Consider the following 18,729-nt stretch of genomic DNA (forward strand, 5'->3'; position numbering starts at 1 on the left):
AGGAAGGAAATCGTCTGTATTGTTGTCAAAGTTCCCAGGAGGAATTCCCTGTACTGTCGTGTAAGTCCAGAGGAGAATTGCCTGTACCCCTATCTAAATCCAGAGGATGAGGTCCTTGTAGTCTCATCTAACTAAAGAGGAGGAAACTGTCTGTTGTGTCGTGTAAGTCCAGAAGGGGAATTCCCCTTTATTGTCGTCTAAGTCCAGAGGAGGAAGTCCCCCCTATATTCTCGTATAACTCCAGAGGAGGAAACTGCCTGAAGTGTCATGTAAGTCCAGAGAGGGAATGCCCCTTTAATGTCGTGTAAGTCCAGAGGAGGATTTTTGTCTGTACTGTCGTGTTAGTCGAGAAGATGAAACCCCTGTACTGTCGCGTAAGTCCAGAGAAGAAAGCCCCTGTTCTTTCCAGTTAGTTCAACGGAGAAATCCCCTGTACTGTCGTACAAGTCAAGAGAAGGAAACCCATGTACTGTCCTGTAGGCCCAGAGGAGGAAATCCCGGTAATGTCGTGTAAGTCCAGAGGAGAAATTTCCCTGTACTCTCGTGTGAGTCGAGAAGAGAATTGCCTGTACCCCTATGTAAATCCAGTGGAGGAGGTCCCCTGTTGTCTCATCTAACTCCAGAGGAGGAAACTGTCTGTTGTGTCGTGTAAGTCCAGAGGGGGAATTTCCTTTTAATGTCGTCTAAGTCCAAAGGAGGATTTTTTATCTGTACTGCTGTGTTAGTAGAGAAGAGGTAACCCCTGTACTGTCGTGTAAATGTACAGGAGGAAACCCCTGTACTGTCGTGTAAGTCCAGAGGAGGAAACCCCTGTACTGCCGTGTAAGTCTAGAAGAGGAAACCTCTGCACTGTCGTGAAAGTCAAGAGGAGGAAACCCCTGTAATGTCGTGTAAGTCTAGAGGAAGAAACCCCTGAAATGTCGTGTAAGTCTACAGGACTAAACCCCTGTACTGCCATGTAAATCTAGAGAAGGAAACCTCTGTACTGTCGTTTAAGTCTAGAGGAGGACCCCCCCCCCCTCGTACTGTCGTGTAAGTCCAGAGCAGGAAACCCGTGTACTGTCGTGTACGTCTAGAGGAGGATACCCTTGTACTGTCGCGTAAGCGCAGAGAATTAAACCCCTGTACTGTCGTGTAAGTCCGAAGGAGGAAACCCTTATACCGTCGTGTAAGTCCAGAGGAGAAAACCCCTGTACAGGCCTGTAAGGCTAGAGAATAAATCCCCTGTACTGTCGTGTAAGCCCAGAGAAGAAATCCCCTGTATTGTCGGGTAAGTCCAGAGGAGGAAATCTCTGTTCTCTCGTGTAAGTCCAGAGGTCCCTGTACTGTCGTGTAAGTCCAGAGAAAAATCCCGTGTCCAGAGAAGGAAACTCATGTACTGTCGTGTAGGTCCACAGAAGGAAATCGTCTGTACTGTAGTGGTATTGTTCCAGAGGAGGAAATTGTCTGTACAGTTGTGTAAGCCCAGAGGAGGAAGCCCCTGTACTGTCATATAAGTTTAGAGGAGGAAAACCCTGTGCTGTCGTGTAAGTTCAGAGGACTAAATCGTCTGTACTGTCGTGTAAATCCAGAGGACGAAGTCCCCCTGTTGTCTCATCTAACTCGTAAGCAGGAAACTGTCTGTTGTGTCGTGTAAGTCCAGAGGGGGAATTTCCCCTTAATGTCGTCTAAGTCCAGAGGATAGTCTGAGGAGAGGAAGTCCCCAGAGGATGAAACTGTCTGAAGTGTCATGTAAGTTCAGAGAGGGAATGTCCCTTTAATGTCGGGTAAGTCCAGAGGAGGATTTTTGTCTGTACTGTCGTGTGAGTCGAGAAGAGGAAACACCTGTACTGTCGTGTAAGTCCAGAGGAGGAAAACTCTGTACTGCCGTGTAAGCCTAGAAGAGGAACCATCTGTACAGTCGTGAAAGTATAGAGGTGTAAGTTGTCTGTACTGTCGTGTAAATCCAGAGCAGGACACTCTTGTATTGTTATGTAAGTCCAGAGGAGGACACCCATGTACTGTTATGTAAGTCCAGAGGAGGACACCCTTGTACTGTTATGTAAGTCCAGAGCAGAACACCCTTGTACTGTTATATAAGTCCAGAGGAGGACACTCTTGTACTGTTATGTAAGTCCAGAGAAGGACACCCTTGTATTGTTATGTAAGTCCAGAGGAGGACATCCTTGTATTGTTATGTAAGTCCAGAGGAGGACACCCTTGTATTGTTATGTAAGTCCAGAGGAGGACACCCTTGTTTTGTTATGTAAGTCCAGAGGAGGACACCCTTGTACTGTATATAAGTCCAGAGGAGGACACCCTTGTACTGCTATATAAGTCCAGAGGAGGACACCCTTGTACTATTATTTAAGTCCAGAGGAGGATACTCTTGTATTGTTATGTAAGTCCAGAGGAGGACACCCTTGTACTATTATGTAAGTCCAGAGGAGGACACCCTTGTACTGTTATGTAAGTCCAGAGGAGGACACACTTGTATTGTTATGTAAGTCCAGAGGAGGACACCCTTGTTTTGCTATGTAAGTCCAGAGGAGGACACCCTTGTACTATTATGTAAGTCCAGAGGAGGACACACTTGTATTGTTATGTAAGTCCAGAGGAGGACACCCTTGTACTGTTATGTAAGTCCAGAGGAGGACACCCTTGTACTGTTATGTAAGTCCAGAGGAGGACACCCTTGTACTGTTATGTAAGTCCAGAGGAGGGCACCCTTGTACTGTTATGTAAGTCCAGAGGAGGACACCCTTGTACTGTTATATAAGTCCAGAGGAGGACACCCTTGTACTGTTATGTAAGTCCAGAGGAGGACACCCTTGTACTGTTATGTAAGTCCAGAGGAGGACACCCTTGTACTGTATATAAGTCCAGAGGAGGACACCCTTGTACTGTTATGTAAGTCCAGAGGAGGGCATCCTTGTATTGTTATGTAAGTCCAGAGGAGGACACCCTTGTACTGTTATGTAAGTCCAGAGAAGGACACCCTTGTATTGTTATGTAAGCCCAGAGGAGGACATCCTTGTATTGTTATGTAAGTCCAGAGGAGGACACCCTTGTATTGTTATGTAAGTCCAGAGGAGGACACCCTTGTTTTGTTATGTAAGTCCAGAGGAGGACACCCTTGTACTGCTATATAAGTCCAGAGGAGGACACCCTTGTACTATTATGTAAGTCCAGAGGAGGACACCCTTGTACTATTATTTAAGTCCAGAGGAGGATACTCTTGTATTGTTATGTAAGTCCAGAGGAGGACACCCTTGTACTATTATGTAAGTCCAGAGGAGGACACCCTTGTACTGTTATTTAAGTCCAGAGGAGGACACTCTTGTATTGTTATGTAAGTCCAGAGGAGGACACCCTTGTACTATTATGTAAGTCCAGAGGAGGACACCCTTGTACTGTATATAAGTCCAGAGGAGGACACCCTTGTACTGTATATAAGTCCAGAGGAGGACACCCTTGTACTGTATATAAGTCCAGAGGAGGACACCCTTGTACTGTATATAAGTCCAGAGGAGGTACATGTAAATGCTTCAATAGCGGAGATAACTTTAGGTAGCTGTAATGTAGGAGACATGGCCGGGTAGTTGAGATGTTGACAACTTAGCACTGGACAGACTTGCTCACCTGTAATATAGCCATTGTGACTTTATGTAGCTGTAATATAGCCAGTGTGACTTTAGGTAGCTGTGATGCGGTTCATCTGACTTTGAATACCTATGATGTAGTCAGTATGACTAGGTAGCTGTGGTGTATTCAGCGTTACTTTAGGTCGCTGTGATATTTTCAGTGTGACTTTAGGTAGTTATGATGTAGTCAGTGTGACTTTCGGTAGCTGTGATGTATTCAGTGTGATCTCAGGTAGCTGTGATATTCCATGTGACTTTAGACAGCTGTGATGTAGCCAGTGTGACTTTAGGAAGCTGTGATATAGTGAATGTGTCTTCACTGAGTTGTGATATAGTCAGTCTGACTTTAAGTAGCTGTGACATAGCCAGTGTGACTTTAGACAGCTGTGATGTAGCCAGTGTGACTTTAGGAAGCTGTGATATAGTCAATGTGTCTTCACTGAGCTGTGATATAGTCAATGTGACTTTAGGTAGCTGTGATATAGTCAATGTGACTGTATGTAGCTGTGATATAGCCAGTGTGACTTTAGGTAGCTGTGACATAGCCAGTGTGACTTTAGGCAGCTGTGATATAGCCAGTGTGACTTTAGACAGCTGTGATGTAGCCAGTGTGACTTTAGGTAGCTGTGATGCAGCCAGTGTGACTTTAGACAGTTGTGATGTAGCCAGTGTGACTTTAGGAAGCTGTGATATAGTGAATGTGTCTTCACTGAGCTGTGATATAGTCAGTCTGACTTTAGATAGCTGTGACATAGCCAGTGTGACTTTAGACAGCTGTGATGTAGCCAGTGTGACTTTAGGTAGCTGTGATGCAGCCAGTGTGACTTTAGACAGTTGTGATGTAGCCAGTGTGACTTTAGGAAGCTGTGATATAGTCAATGTGTCTTCACTGAGCTGTGATATATTCAGTTTGACTTTAGGTAGCTGTGATATAGTCAATGTGACTGTATGTAGCTGTGATATAGCCAGTGTGACTTTAAGTAGCTGTGACATAGCCAGTGTGACTTTATGCAGCTGTGATATATCCAGTGTGACTTTAGGTAGCTGTGATATAGCCAGTGTGACTTTAGGTAGGTGTAATATAGCCAGTGTGACTTTAGGTAGCTGTTATGTAGTCAGTGTGACTTTATGTAGCTGTTATGTAGTCAGTGTGACTTTAGGTAGCTGTAATATAGCCAGTGTGACTTTAGGTAGGTGTAATATAGCCAGTGTGACTTTAGATAGCTGTGTACAATGCGACTATGAGGACTTCTACTCCTACATCCCTACCGATATGCATCTGTAACCTATTATTTGGTGTCTTTTGTTTCTTCTTATCCGAGGAATTCAACGGTGCACATTTCTCCGGTCTCTGGGGTGGATTAAATGAACATGGCTACATGTAGGCCACCGATGGGATCAATGTGTCGATTTCTGCACAGTGGACTCTTGTATTTGTCAGCTGTGTATGGCATGTTTATTGTGACCAATAAAGGTGTGAACCAGGGCATATTTTTGTGCATGCCTTTGCCATAAACTTCTTTAGGTAGTTTTCCGCACGCCTGAGATTTTGTGTGGATAAAGGCTATAGAAATGAGCGTAGGCTACACGACGGCTATGCTTTACAGAGGCGTCGGCGCATATGTTCAGATCCCAGTGAATACACTATGCTTTTGTACACTGAAAGCAAGGTGCTTTCAATGATGACGAGTTTTGTTACAATAGAAAACTTAGATGTACAAATAAAGACGTGGTTTATGTGGAATGGGTTTTGCTACTTAATGTTTTGTGTACATCTTTTCGATGTGAAGGAGTACTACATATGCTGCTGTCCGAGTCAACACTCCTATTAAGGCACAGGATACACTTCATGTCAAAACCAAATTGTGTACCTAATCTGAAATCAGGGAAATATTTTCTTAACATATTTTAAAATTTTTTATTGGTCACATATAAATGTTTGTCTATAGGTGTATACGTCCATGTCAGAACGATTGAGTCATTGCTTCGTGAGATCAGTGTTTTGTCAAGACACAGACGAGATGGAATGCTGAAGAAATATTCTCTAAAAAAATTCTACATTGATATATTCGGATAATTCGTGCAAACATACAACAGCTAATGAATAGTGAACGCCTGGGTTTATTGGACTTTTATTTGACAAAGGAAAGCCTTCTCCGTGGACCAAGCTCGACCAACGTCAGATTAACGTTGAGTCATATCTTAACGAAAGTTTTGTTGTTTTTTCAGTTAAAATATACTAACGGGATGTGTATGAATGAATAGATGTGTCTAATATAGAAAATAGATTTGATAGATATGTATGAGCAGTAATAAAACTTATTACAAAAGAAGTTGGTAAGAACAGTCAAATGCACGGAATATGTCATTTGGTGGTGTCTAGGTATCCCTGCGGTTACCCTACCTCCAGTGCTCTTGTCTGTTTCCCCGTGATTCTCTTACCTCCAGTGCTCTTGTCTGTTTCCCCGTGATTCTCTTACCTCCAGTGCTTTTGGGACTTGGGTATCCCCGAGATTCTTCTGCATCCTCTGCTCGTGGGACTTAGTTTTCCCCGCAATTCCCCTGCCTCTCTCTTAAGACCTGGGTATCCCCAAAATTCCCCAGTTTATCCCCAGGATCCCATCGCCTCTGTTGTTGGTGGAACCTAGGTATCCCCAAGATTGTCTTTCCTCTGTTGTTGTTGGGACCTAGGAATCCCGAAATTCCCCTGCCTTTATTTTCCTTGGGACCCAGATATCCCCAAGATTCCATTATGTTTATTCTTCTTGCTACCTTTTTATCCCCAAGATTCCTTTGTCAGTTGTTCCTGGAACCTAGATATGCCAGAGATTACCTTGCCTCTGATATTTTTGGGACATAGTTATCCCCAAGATTCCCCTGCCTCTGTTGTTCTTGGAAACCAGGTATCCCCAAGATTCCCTTGTCTCTGATGTTCTTGAGACCCGGGTATCCCCAAGATTCCCCTGCCTCTGATGTTCTTGGGACTCAGGTGTCCCCAAGGTTTCCCTGCTTATGATGTTCTTGAGACCCGGGTATCCCCAAGGTTTCCCTTGCCTCTGATGTTCTTGGAAACCAAGTAACCCCAAGATTCCAGTGACTTTGTTGTTCTTGGGACCCAGGTGTTCCCAAGATTCCCCTGCCTCTGATGTTTTTGGTAACCAGGTATGCCCAAGATTCCCCTGCCTCTAATGTTCTCGGGACCCAGGAATCCCCAAGAATCTCCTGCCTCTGATGTCCTTGGGACCCAGGAATCCCCACGAATCTCCTGCGTCTGATGTCCTTGGGATCCAGGAATCCCCAAGAATCCCCTGCCTTTGATGTTCTTGGGAACCAGGTATCCCCTAGGCTTCCCTTGCCTCTGATGTTCTTGAGACCCAGGTATCCCCACGATTCCCCTTCCTCTGATGTTCTTGGGAACCAGGTATCCCCAAGATTCCCTGTCTCTGATGTTCTTGGGATCCAGGTATCCCCAAGATTCCGCTGCCTCTGATGTTCTTGGGAACCAGGTATCCACAAGATTAACCTTCCGCTATTGTTTTTGGGACCCCGGTATCCCCAAGATTCCCCTCCTTGAATGTATTTTTGATATTTCATTAATATCAGTCCAATATCAGTCTTTATCAGTAAGAATTTTGTTTTATTTATATTTAGGGCTAATACTGTCAAGCCACCCATGCACGTTTTGTAGTTCACTTGACATGGGATTTGGTAACTGCTTCAAATGTGAAATGTGCAGAGGTATGGTCTGGAAATAGCAGTATGTTAAATGTGAGATGTGCAGAGGTATGGTCTGGAAATAGTAAAATGTTAAATGTGAGATGTACAGAGGTATGGTCTGGAAATAGTAAAATGTTAAATGTGAGATGTACAGAGGTATGGTCTGGAAATAGTAAAATGTTAAATGTGAGATGTGCAGAGTTATGATGTGGAAGTAGTGGTATGTTAAATATGAGATGTGCAGAGGTATGGTCTGGAAATAGTAGTATGTTAAATGTGAGATGTGCAGAGGTATGGTCTGAAAATAGTAGTATGTTAAATGTGAGATGTGCAGAGGTATGGTGTGGAAACAGTAGTATTTTAAATGTGAGATGTGCAGAGGTATGGTCTGGAAATAGTAAAATGTGAGATGTGCAGTGGTACGGAGTGGAAATAGTAAAGTGTTAAATGTGAGATGTGCAGAGGTATGGTCTGAAAATAGTAGTATGTTAAATGTGAGATGTGCAGAGGTATGGTCTGGAAATAGTAGTATGTTAAATGTGAGATGTGCAGAGGTATGGTGTGAAAATAGTAGTATGTTAAATGTGAGATGTGCAGAGGTATGGTTTGGAAACAGTAGTATTTTAAATGTGAGATGTGCAGAGGTATGGTCTGGAAATAGTAAAATGTGAGATGTGCAGTGGTATGGTCTGGAAATAGTAAAGTGTTAAATGTGAAATGTGCAGAGGTATGGTCTGAAAATAGTAGTATGGTAAATGTGAGATGTGCAGAGGTATGGTCTGAAAATAGTAGTATGTTAAATGTGAGATGTGCAGTGGTACGGAGTGGAAATAGTAAAGTGTTAAATGTGAGATGTGCAGAGGTATGGTCTGGAAATAGTAAAATGTTAAATATGAGATGTGCAGAGGTATGGTCTGGGAATAGTAGGATGTTAAATGATTTTGTATATTTTATGTACACAATAAACCTCAGGATACCCATTAAATCAGAGATCATTTGGGTGCAGCATATTTTGATTGTAGAAAAAGATAAGCATTTCTTGTGTTTAGGGCATAAAAGCTGCCTTTTTTAAAGTAAAGTATCAAGATCTATCTGGTCCTTGCTGTTGATGCGAAATCCATCGTTATGTGACTGTTTTAGAAGACTTTGGCGACTGATAGCATCCAAAGCTTTCATACGATCAGGAAATGTTACAAAGCTGTAGCTGTCTGACTGCATTTATTCCAGTGAAAATAATCAAACTTGTAAATAAAAATATTTTCAGAAACAATTTTAACGGCCTTGCTGCCGATGGTTATTTTCTTTTTAATGTCTTTGGCTTTAAGCTTTTTCTTTTTGTACCGTCACCAGTATCAGCTTTATATGTGATTGAAATCATTGAGAGGGTGCAGGCCTTCAAGAAGACGGGCAATACCAATGTTGTGAGATCATTCAGCTATTCTTCATGTTTTTCGTATGTTCCTGGTTGTGTTTTTTCATATCTCACGAGGTAAAACATTCTAAATGATTTGTAGAACATCTTCTGCTGTATGGTGACCATCCGTGCATAGCGTTTTTATTCTGCTCCTTGTGTTAAGGTGAGCTGGAACTCTCATGTCCACACAAAGGCGACCACGCCTTTCAAAGTACCTCAAAGGAGACACCTCAAAGAAGTTTGACGTGCCTTCGCGAAAATAGAATTTTTCCACGCAATTTACAGAAATGTTCTGTTATATATATACGTTCTCCTTATGAATGAAATTTTTCGATATAAAGTAACCTGATAGATGATCCTCTTTCTAGTTCCCTATCGGCCCACACCGCGGATAGTTTGGTATCGACGACGAGATGGAGATGTATAAAATATTAAATATTTTAGCTTTCTTTCTTGTTTTTGCAATGGATTTACATCAGTCGGAGTCAGTTCTTGAGCAGATGTTCGACGATCTGGAGAATGGTGTAACGCGTGAGTAATTCTTTATTGAAGTTACTATTTATTCACTACGCGATGGCCCAGGCTGGCTCAGATAATCCCACCACTGCCTTACTATGACTGACGTGCAGGCATCAAGCTCACCCTTCTCTAAGAGGTGAACCACAGCGTTGATTTAGAGATTCCTGTAGAATTAAAGTTCCCATCGCTTATCTAAATAACCTTTCCCGACGCAAATGTTAACATCAATCACCCCAGAAATGCACATACCTGTACATGTACCTACATCACAAATTCAAGTTAAATGGCGAATATCAGCGATTTTTAAATATCTCATAATGCACATTCTGTCACAAGTCGGGAATGCAAAGTCTATTTAACAGACATTGATGATCCAACTTTAAGAAAATTTAGTCAAATGTATTTATGGTGTTCATAATTTACCGTGCAATATTTGTAAAACTGTTTATTTACAGTTTTGTCTGAACATATGAGATCAGACCTGGGTCAGAGATGACGTGTCAGTATCGCATATCGGTCGTTATCGTGCTCTCAATCATTTGCTTAAATCAATTTATTATAATGTTTATTGAGAAAGGCGATACTTACCCAAAACATGGTGTGGCCATGTTTATACTGTATCCAAGATCATGACTAAAACAAACAATAGCAATACAAATGCTGCAGTATGGCAGGGGTTTCCATGGCAGAAAATAGTCTTTGATTATTATTCCTGAACAACTTCTGTAGCTGTACCGGCACCTAACAAAGGAGTGCATTTATATTTGTGATTAACACTCACAGTCCCACTTTAAACATATCACATACAGGATTAACTTAGGCGGACACCACAGAGTGACGAAGGGTTGTTCATTGCTCCCCAAAATGTTCATTCACATGAGGGTGACCAGAAAATGAGGGAACTGAGGAAAACCCGTTCTATCTTGCCTGCTCAGTTTCAGAGAGTTAGGCTTCGGGCTTTTAACAGACATATATTATTATATATATAGCAGTATGGTTGGAGGAAACAGGTCACATCGCGGAGGAAACGCACGAACATCCGCAGGTTGCTGGAAGACCTTCCCATGTACGAACAGCGAGGAAGCTAGCATCAATTGTTACAATTTATCAAAGTATGTCAATTTTCCCCAAATCTCGTCTAGAGCACGTGTCAGTGACGCTTCTGGAATCTCGGAGCCAGGGTGGCCGGACGAAAAGAGAGACGGGAGGTTGTTTTGACGAGCTGATGACGTTTACGTTCTCAGTTGATGGAGAAAACCTCGAATTGGAACTGTCAGAGAACACCAACATGAACATGAACAAAGTGGTTCATGTAGACGATGGAGGGCAGATAAAGGCCATGAACATACCGTCCTTCTTAGTAAGTATACCATGGATCAGCGCCATACCAAGAATCGTCATGTATTTTAGCATATCTTATTTGGTCCCCTTTAGATTGAATGATCCCCTTTAGGTTAACTGATCCCCTTTAGGTTGAATGGTCCCCTTTAGGTTAACTGATCCCCTTTAGGCTGAGCGATCCCCTTTAGGTTGAAAGATCCCCTTTAAGTTGAATGATCCCCTTTAGGCTGAGTGATCCCCTTTAGGTTGAATGATCATCTTTAGGTTGAATGATCTCCATTATGTTGATTGATCCCTTTTAGGTTGATTGATCCCTTTTAGGTTGATTGATCCCTTTTAGATTAATTGATCACCTTTAGGTTGATTGATTGACTGGATCTTGTTTTACACAATCACTTTCATGATGGCAGCCAGTTTTATGGGTGGAGGAAACAATAGCCCGACTTTAACCACCGATATTGGGTAAGTTACTAATACAGAGATATGCACACCATTCTTGTGGAAGACAGCCTTCATAAAACGATAGATTACACAAACGGGCAAACATGTCACTGAACGGTTATTGTCACCTGTGTAAGATACTGGTGGGTTCCAGCATGTGTGTCGTCAGCATATTCAGGTAGACAATATCATACATGGAAAGTACAGTAAACAGTACGTGTCATCCCGTGTGAAACTGTAATACCGAAGAGATGACATGTGAATAAACCCAGATGTAGGTATCCGTCAAAATAGCATTGTACATTTTTAATGAATTTATTGATTTATTATTAGTATTATTGTATTTGTTTGCTTCTTTGAGTATGTGTTATTACCCCCAAGGTTATTTCACATACATAAAAATGATCACGACTTTAGGGGCAGAGAAAACCGGGTAAAACTCGCGTAGATGTATGATCAGCATGATTTGTCCCGAGGATGCCAGGAGATCAGCTATAACAAAGTGAAGGTCAGGGCCTGTTATATCAACTTACAACGTAATCACATTTTTGCACAAATATGTAGTAACGCATGCTTTGAACTGAATGGGAACCAAAAAGTGAAGAAAGATAGCGTTTATTGGAAACTAGGATTAATAAGCCATGTTTGATGACCATACTAGTAATGAATTAGAAATCACGGCTGTTCTAGAAAGGATATAGGGAAGTGACAAGGGATTGGGGATTTTAAATGTTAATAATTCAGACTGTAAAAGTACATACAAAATATCTAATTTACAGGAGACCAAGTGCTTCCAGGACATGAAAAACAACGCTGCCATTGGAGTCACTGGCCGTCCTCTGGTGACTGGGGACTGTGAGTACCAGCTGGTGAGTACCTCAAACCTCGGTATTGTTGTCACTAGGGCGTCCTCTGGTGACTGGGGGCTATGAGTACTAGCTGGTGAGTACCTCAAACCTCGGCATTGGTGTCACTGGCCGTCCTCTGGTGTCTGGGGGCTGTGAGTACCAGCTGGTGAGTACCTGAAACCTCGGCATTGGTGTCACTGACCGTCCTCTGGTGTCTGCTCCCTGTGAGTACCAGCTGCTGAGTACCTTAGTCTTCTGCTATTAGTGCCACTGACTGTCCCTGGTGTTTGATGGCTGTGAATATCAGCTGATGATTACCTCAATCTAAGGCCAGTGGTGTGAAAGGCCGTCCTCTAAAGTTTGGCGGATGTGAATACCGGGTGGTGAGTACCTCAATATTCGGCCATTGATGTGATTGTCTGTCCTCTAATGTTTGGCCGATGCGAGTGCCGGGTGGTGAGCCCCTCATTCTGCGGCCATTGACGTGATTGTCTGTCCTCTGGTGCCTGGCGGCCGTGAGTACCAGCTGGTGAGTATCTCAGTCTTCGGCCTTGGTGTAACTGGTTGTCCCCTGATGTCTGCTTCCTGTGAGTACCAGCTGCTGTCGAGTACACGCGAGCTTTGGTGAAACTGGCCTCTCTCTGGTGCGTTGTGGCGATGAGTAACAGCTGCTGGGTAACTCAATCGTCGAACTTTGGTGAGGACTGGCCTCTCTCTGGTGCGTTGTGGCAGCTGGTGGATATCTCAGTCTAAGGCCAATAGTGTGACTGGCTGTCCTCTGATGTCTGGTGGCTGTGTACAAGCTGGTGAGTACCTCAGCCATTGGCCATCGGTGTAAGTGGCCGTCTTTTGGTGACTGGGGGCTGTGAATACCATCTAGTGAGTGCCACAAACTTTCTGCCATTGATGTGATTGGTCTTTCTGTCGTGTCTGGCGGCTGTGAGTATCAGCTGACGAGTACCTCAATCTTATGTACAAGTCCTTTTGTGCTCAAGTGTTGTTAATTGTTTTACAGGAGGGCCACATTTGCGACTGAGAATGGCGGATTTGTGATTTACCCAGGCGAAAGGATAAACAGCAATGAGACTTTCTCACATGTAGTTCGTCTAATCAACACTAGTGTGGAGTTCACTGCCGATTTCGTCTTCCCAGGTGAGGGAGTAAAACTTTATAGCGCTCCTGGACTGTAGAAGAAAAATTCACTGTGCTCCTAGACTCTAGTCTCGCGCAAGCTGTTTGGAACAAACACTGAAGCTCTGAATGGGACAACGCGATGAAGAACTTAATGCCAATAATAATTTAACGTTGCATAAGATTAGATCATCGTAATGAATGGAATGTAAAAGGTCTTCATTTTCATTTTCCAGCACAAACATACAATTGGTATCAATTTTACTTCTCTTCTACGTAGAGAAGTAGAAATGAACAGGTTTACGTTAAAAGGACAAGCAGATTCATACTGATCACACTTTTACGTTTATTCTAAACCTCTCACGAGTAAGGGAAGGTAGAGTTGGTTGTAATCGTGGCGAGGGGTGCAGGGTGCACCATACCGGCTAGGTCAAGCAGAACGATCGACATGATACAAACTGCTATGGTGTACAGGGAAGCCTCACAAACAAGCCGTGTTCTTCCCACTTGTCGCTTCTTTCCTGTAATACCTTGGTATGAAAACCCACTGCCACTATCGACCCGTTTATTCTGTATTTGGACAGGAAAGAGACGCTCCATTTTACAGTTAAATTAAAACTCGCTTTATCTGAAAGACAAACATGTAGGTCACCAATACATTTTGCGATGAAATGTCGCTTCAGCCACGAAGACAAAATTTCACATCATTTTAATGGCTTTTGGTTCACAGTTTGATGGGGCGACAAGGCGACAACACAACATTTTAGTTATAAAATGTCAATTGCCGGAACTGTTTATCCATTCGCATTCAAATAATTGATGCTAATTACGTGCAATGAAAATTAAGATCGACAATTTTGTTATTTTCTGGACCAGCCAAAATGAGTGAGTGAGTGTAAGTGAGTGAGTGCGAGAGAGTGCTTGGGGTTTAACGTCATACTTGACAATTCTTCAGTCGTATGACGACGAAGGAGTCCTTAGAGTGCATGTGATGTGCCTCCTTGTTGCAGGACGGATTTCCACTGCTCTTACCGAAGGCAAGTAACCCGCCTCGTCAGAGCCATTATACTGATAAAGGTCAACCAGTCCTTTCCACTATCCCCTTAATGCCGAACGCCAAACGGGAAGTTACAACTTCCTCTTTTAAAGTCTTAAGTGTGACCCGACCCAGGATTGAGCCTGGATTTACTGCCCCTGAATCGAACACACTACCAACTGACCTGAGCTACCGGAGTCCGGTATGGCCAAGCGAACCAGAGCTGTTTGTTAGCACCGTGCTTAATGTGTGCAATTAATAAGTGCAATGAATGGCTTGGTGGTTGGGAGAGACTTGATTGTGTGGAATGTTTTTTTTTTTTTTTTTTTTTTTTTTTGATTGGTGTTTTACGCCGTACTCAAGAATATTTCACTTATACGACGGCGGCCAGCATTATGGTGGGTGGAAACCGGGCAGAGCCCGGAGGAAACCCACGACCATCCGCAGGTTGCTGACAGACCTTCTCACGTACGGCCGGAGAGGAAGCCAGATGAGCTGGACTTGAACTCACAGCGACCGCATTGGTGAGAGACTCCTGGGTCATTACGCTGCGCTAGCGCTTTAACCGACTGAGCCACGGAGGCCCCTGTGTGGAATGTAGACAAGTTAGTACCAACGTAGGCATGTATGGATTACTGATAGACACTATAACTGACAAAAAATGTATAACTTCATCTGAAAATACTCTTATATATTACCTAATTACAGAGACGGATGTTAAGCCTACGAGGGAAAACTGACGACGTATGGAAGCACAACCAATCCCAGCGCTTTCGGAGAGCGGTAACTACTTACAGCGTGGAGGTGTTTATGGTGACGGACAGCCTGGTGTATGATTTGTAAGTTTTTCCTCTCATACGTGTATATATTTATATTGCTGTAGGTCTACAGCGTGGTGTAAGATTTGTATGTTTTTTTTTTTCGTCAGATACACGTACGTAGGTTTGTTTACAAGGATTTACAGCCTGGTTAATAGTTTGTAAGTTTCTCCTCTAATACACATTACATAGGTTTGTTTGCAGGGATATGCAGCCTGGTTAATGGCTTGTAAGTTTTTCCTCTGATACACATACATGCATTTACTTGTGTTTGCGGGGATATGCAGCCTTGTGAATGATTTGTTAATATCTTACGTGATACAACCTGTTGTATGATTTGTATAGCTGTGTTTGCTGGGGATTTGCAGTCTGGTGTATGACTTGTATAGCTGTGTTTGCGGGGATGTACAGCCTGGTGTGTGATTTGTATAGCTGTGTTTGCTGGGGATTTGCAGTCTGGTGTATGACTTGTATAGCTGTGTTTGCGGGGATGTACAGCCTGGTGTATGATTTGTATAGCTGTGTTTGCTGGGGATATGCAGTCTGGTGGATGACTTGTATAGCTGTGTTTGCGGGGATGTACAACCTGGTGTATGATTTGTATAGCTGTGTTTGCGGGGATGTACAACCTGGTGTATGATTTGTATAGCTGTGTTTGCTGGGGATATGCAGTCTGGTGGATGACTTGTATAGCTGTGTTTGCGGGGATGTATAGCCTGGTGTATGATTTGTAAAGCTGTGTTTGCGGGAATGTACAGCCTGGTGAATGATTTGCAAGTTTTCCACGATATACGTGCATAGTCGTGTTGTTGGGGATATACAGCTTGGTGTATGATTTGTAAATATTCAGCGATGCACGTACATATGTTATCGGGGAAATGTAACCTGGTGTTTTTCCTCGACAACCGTACATAGCTGTGTTTACTGAGATATAAAGCTTAGTGCAGGATTTGTTGTGTCTTCTGTAGTACAACCCTATCTGTTGGGGTGGGGGGTGGGGTGGGGTAGGTGTTGGTGGATGGGGGAGGGGGGAGTGTTCTAAGTGGAAGATAATTCACGCTCCAGCCTTCGTGTTGTGGAGATTGTGTGTCCCAAGTCAGGAAGGTTGTGTTTCCCGAGCCTATGAAGGTTGTGTGTCCCGAGCCTATGAAGGTTGTGTGTCTGAATGACTTATCACAGACGCCCATGACGTTTGTGTGTCCGTCGTGAAGGCTGTGTCTCTCAATTCGTAGACAGCTCATTAGCTGTTTTCATCTCACGAATGCTTTACGTCTGTGTCCAAGTGACTGATTTTTCCAATTCAGTTACGCGTGCAAGCTCAATCAACTCACTGTTTCCAGCTCATGAAATTTATATTTCCACTCTAACAAACTAATTGCTTCCAGTTCAAGACAATTATTCGTCCAAACTGAACCAAACGGTGAATTTTTCACGTCACAAAAGTTTTATGCAAGTGTTCAATCAACTGACGAATACCATAAATGAAAAAAACCTCCGTAATATAAATGAATGATGGCATACCACAAATCAATCAAATGAGGCATATTGCCTCTCTCTAGATCAGGTCAGACAGTCTCAATCGTTAAACAATCCACATCACCAACAGTGATGCGTAAAAACATCTATCTGTTTTAACAGTTGGTACGCCAGAACAAACATCGCCGACCCGAATCTCCGGTCCGCGCAAGCCGTCAACTCCATCAGACAGTACTACGCCTTTCTACTGAATGAGGTACGTTTGTGTTGGGATAAAGAATGGAATAGTCACATTAGCATCCTTCATCAAGCTATCATTGGGTGGCTTGAATCTCTACTCTGTCTGGAACAAGTGTTTGGGTGTGGCAAAAATCTGTAATCTGTGTAGACTTATCAAGTGTGTTATACCTAGTGGCAAGGTAACATCAAGTGTATGGGCCATGCTAGAAGCTGTAATCTGTGTAGATTTATCAATTGTGTCATACCCCGTGGCAAGGTAACATCAGGTGTATAGGTCATGCTAGAAGCTGTAATCTGTGTAGACTTATCGAGTGTGTCATACCCCGTGGCAAGGTAACATCAAGTGTATGGGCCATGCTAGAAGCTGTAATCTGTGTAGACTTATCAAGTGTGTTATACCCCGTGGCAAGGTAACATCAGATGTATGGGCCATGCTAGAAGCTGTAATCTGTGTAGATTTATCAAGTGTGCTGTACCCCGTGGCCGGGCAACTCTCGGTTTTATGTTTCATGGTAGAATCTATAATATTTGAACAACTTTCAAAATCGTTGGGGCCATAATGGCAAGTTAGCACTAAATAACTATCAGTTTGTGGTTTATTGATATTTTCAGTTAATCATTTTTTGTCACACAAAAACTATGAGTACTTTATTTGTACTGATATCCTTTAGCCTGTCCATATATTTAATATGTATTTTATATGGGTATATAATATATGGGTATTATTATGGGTATATTATATGGGTATTTTCAAAAACTTACAGATGGACCTACGGTACAGAAACAAAATGAGGACGACATAGCGTTTCGTAATTAAGTATGCTGGAATATACGTCTCAGAGGTAAGAAAACGGGGATATGGTCATTTCCGTTTTTAGTTAGTAGAGATTTAGCCTTAAGGTAAATGCCGAGTCTCCACTTGGACAACTTCAAGAGACCCTTACCCATGTGCTGTGCCCAAAAATAATTATCTCTTGACGAATGAGATCGCATGTTCAAATCCAGCTCTCGCTGGCTAAACTGTTGCGTTGCAGGGGGGTTGTGAACGTTTTGACGAAGTGTATGAGTTTTCTCTGAACTTTAACCAAAAATAAACCTGAAGGTTGTCGCATAAGTGAAATGTCCTTGAGTGCGGTATGAAACAGGGACCACCTAAATAAGTGAAACAAATTTCACAACACAAAGGAAGGGAGATAACTCTCCCCTTTGACATGCACTTACATTTCACCGGTTTCGCGTGACCATTTGCCAGCTATCACGCTTGTCTTCACGGGTCTGGTTTTACTCTTTATGATGTACGTCTTAACTTTTGTAGATTAGTTACTCATGTACATGTTTCGGTGGCCCGAACAAAGTCTGCAAGTCATATTACTCGTATTTTTATATATTTGTTCATGTGCCAGTATTGTTAAAACCTATTAATGTTACATGTAATTTAAACTGGGAAAGCTGGGCAGTGTTATGGATCATACAGAATAAATCAGGGGTGAGAGCACCCGAACTGTAATCTAACCTTTTTACACCGTGACTCTAGTTTAGGTCAAAACTTACATCACGGTTTAAACACTACAACCGTACGAGTTTCGCCATATACATGACCTGAAATCGAAGATTACAAAATTCCGAAATTTTTCTTCTAATCATTTCTTAACATAAACGTTTGCTCGTTATCATTAATAAAACTGGCAAAAAAAAAAAAGAAAAAACGGTTTTATATCCACTAATAAGCTGATTTACGGTCTGTCTCGCGTAATATGTACTTGAGAGTGGATAACTTACTGGGCAGCAATCCGGCTACAATACAGTACATGGGGACTGAATGTGCACCATTGAAATGGCTGTTTTCTTATCGAAACCACGGACAAAAGGACACCTGCAAGCCGAAAGTAATAACAAACACCTGGTAGGAGCAGTATAAACATCACAAAAGCTGTAGGCACATGACAATAGCAGCAGACACGTGACAAAAGCTGAAGAGACGTGATAGTAACAGTAGACACGTGACAATGGCACTAAGCATAATAATAAACAGTTAAAGGTGTTATACAATAACTTTGCCAGGGTCCACGCTACTAGCCTTTTGCCACTTCTGGTAGCCTAATGTTTATAAAGTTTATGCTAATGG

The sequence above is a fragment of the Liolophura sinensis genome, chromosome 1, assembly GCF_032854445.1.
Source record: "Liolophura sinensis isolate JHLJ2023 chromosome 1, CUHK_Ljap_v2, whole genome shotgun sequence".
In the NCBI taxonomy this organism is placed as follows: domain Eukaryota; kingdom Metazoa; phylum Mollusca; class Polyplacophora; order Chitonida; family Chitonidae; genus Liolophura; species Liolophura sinensis.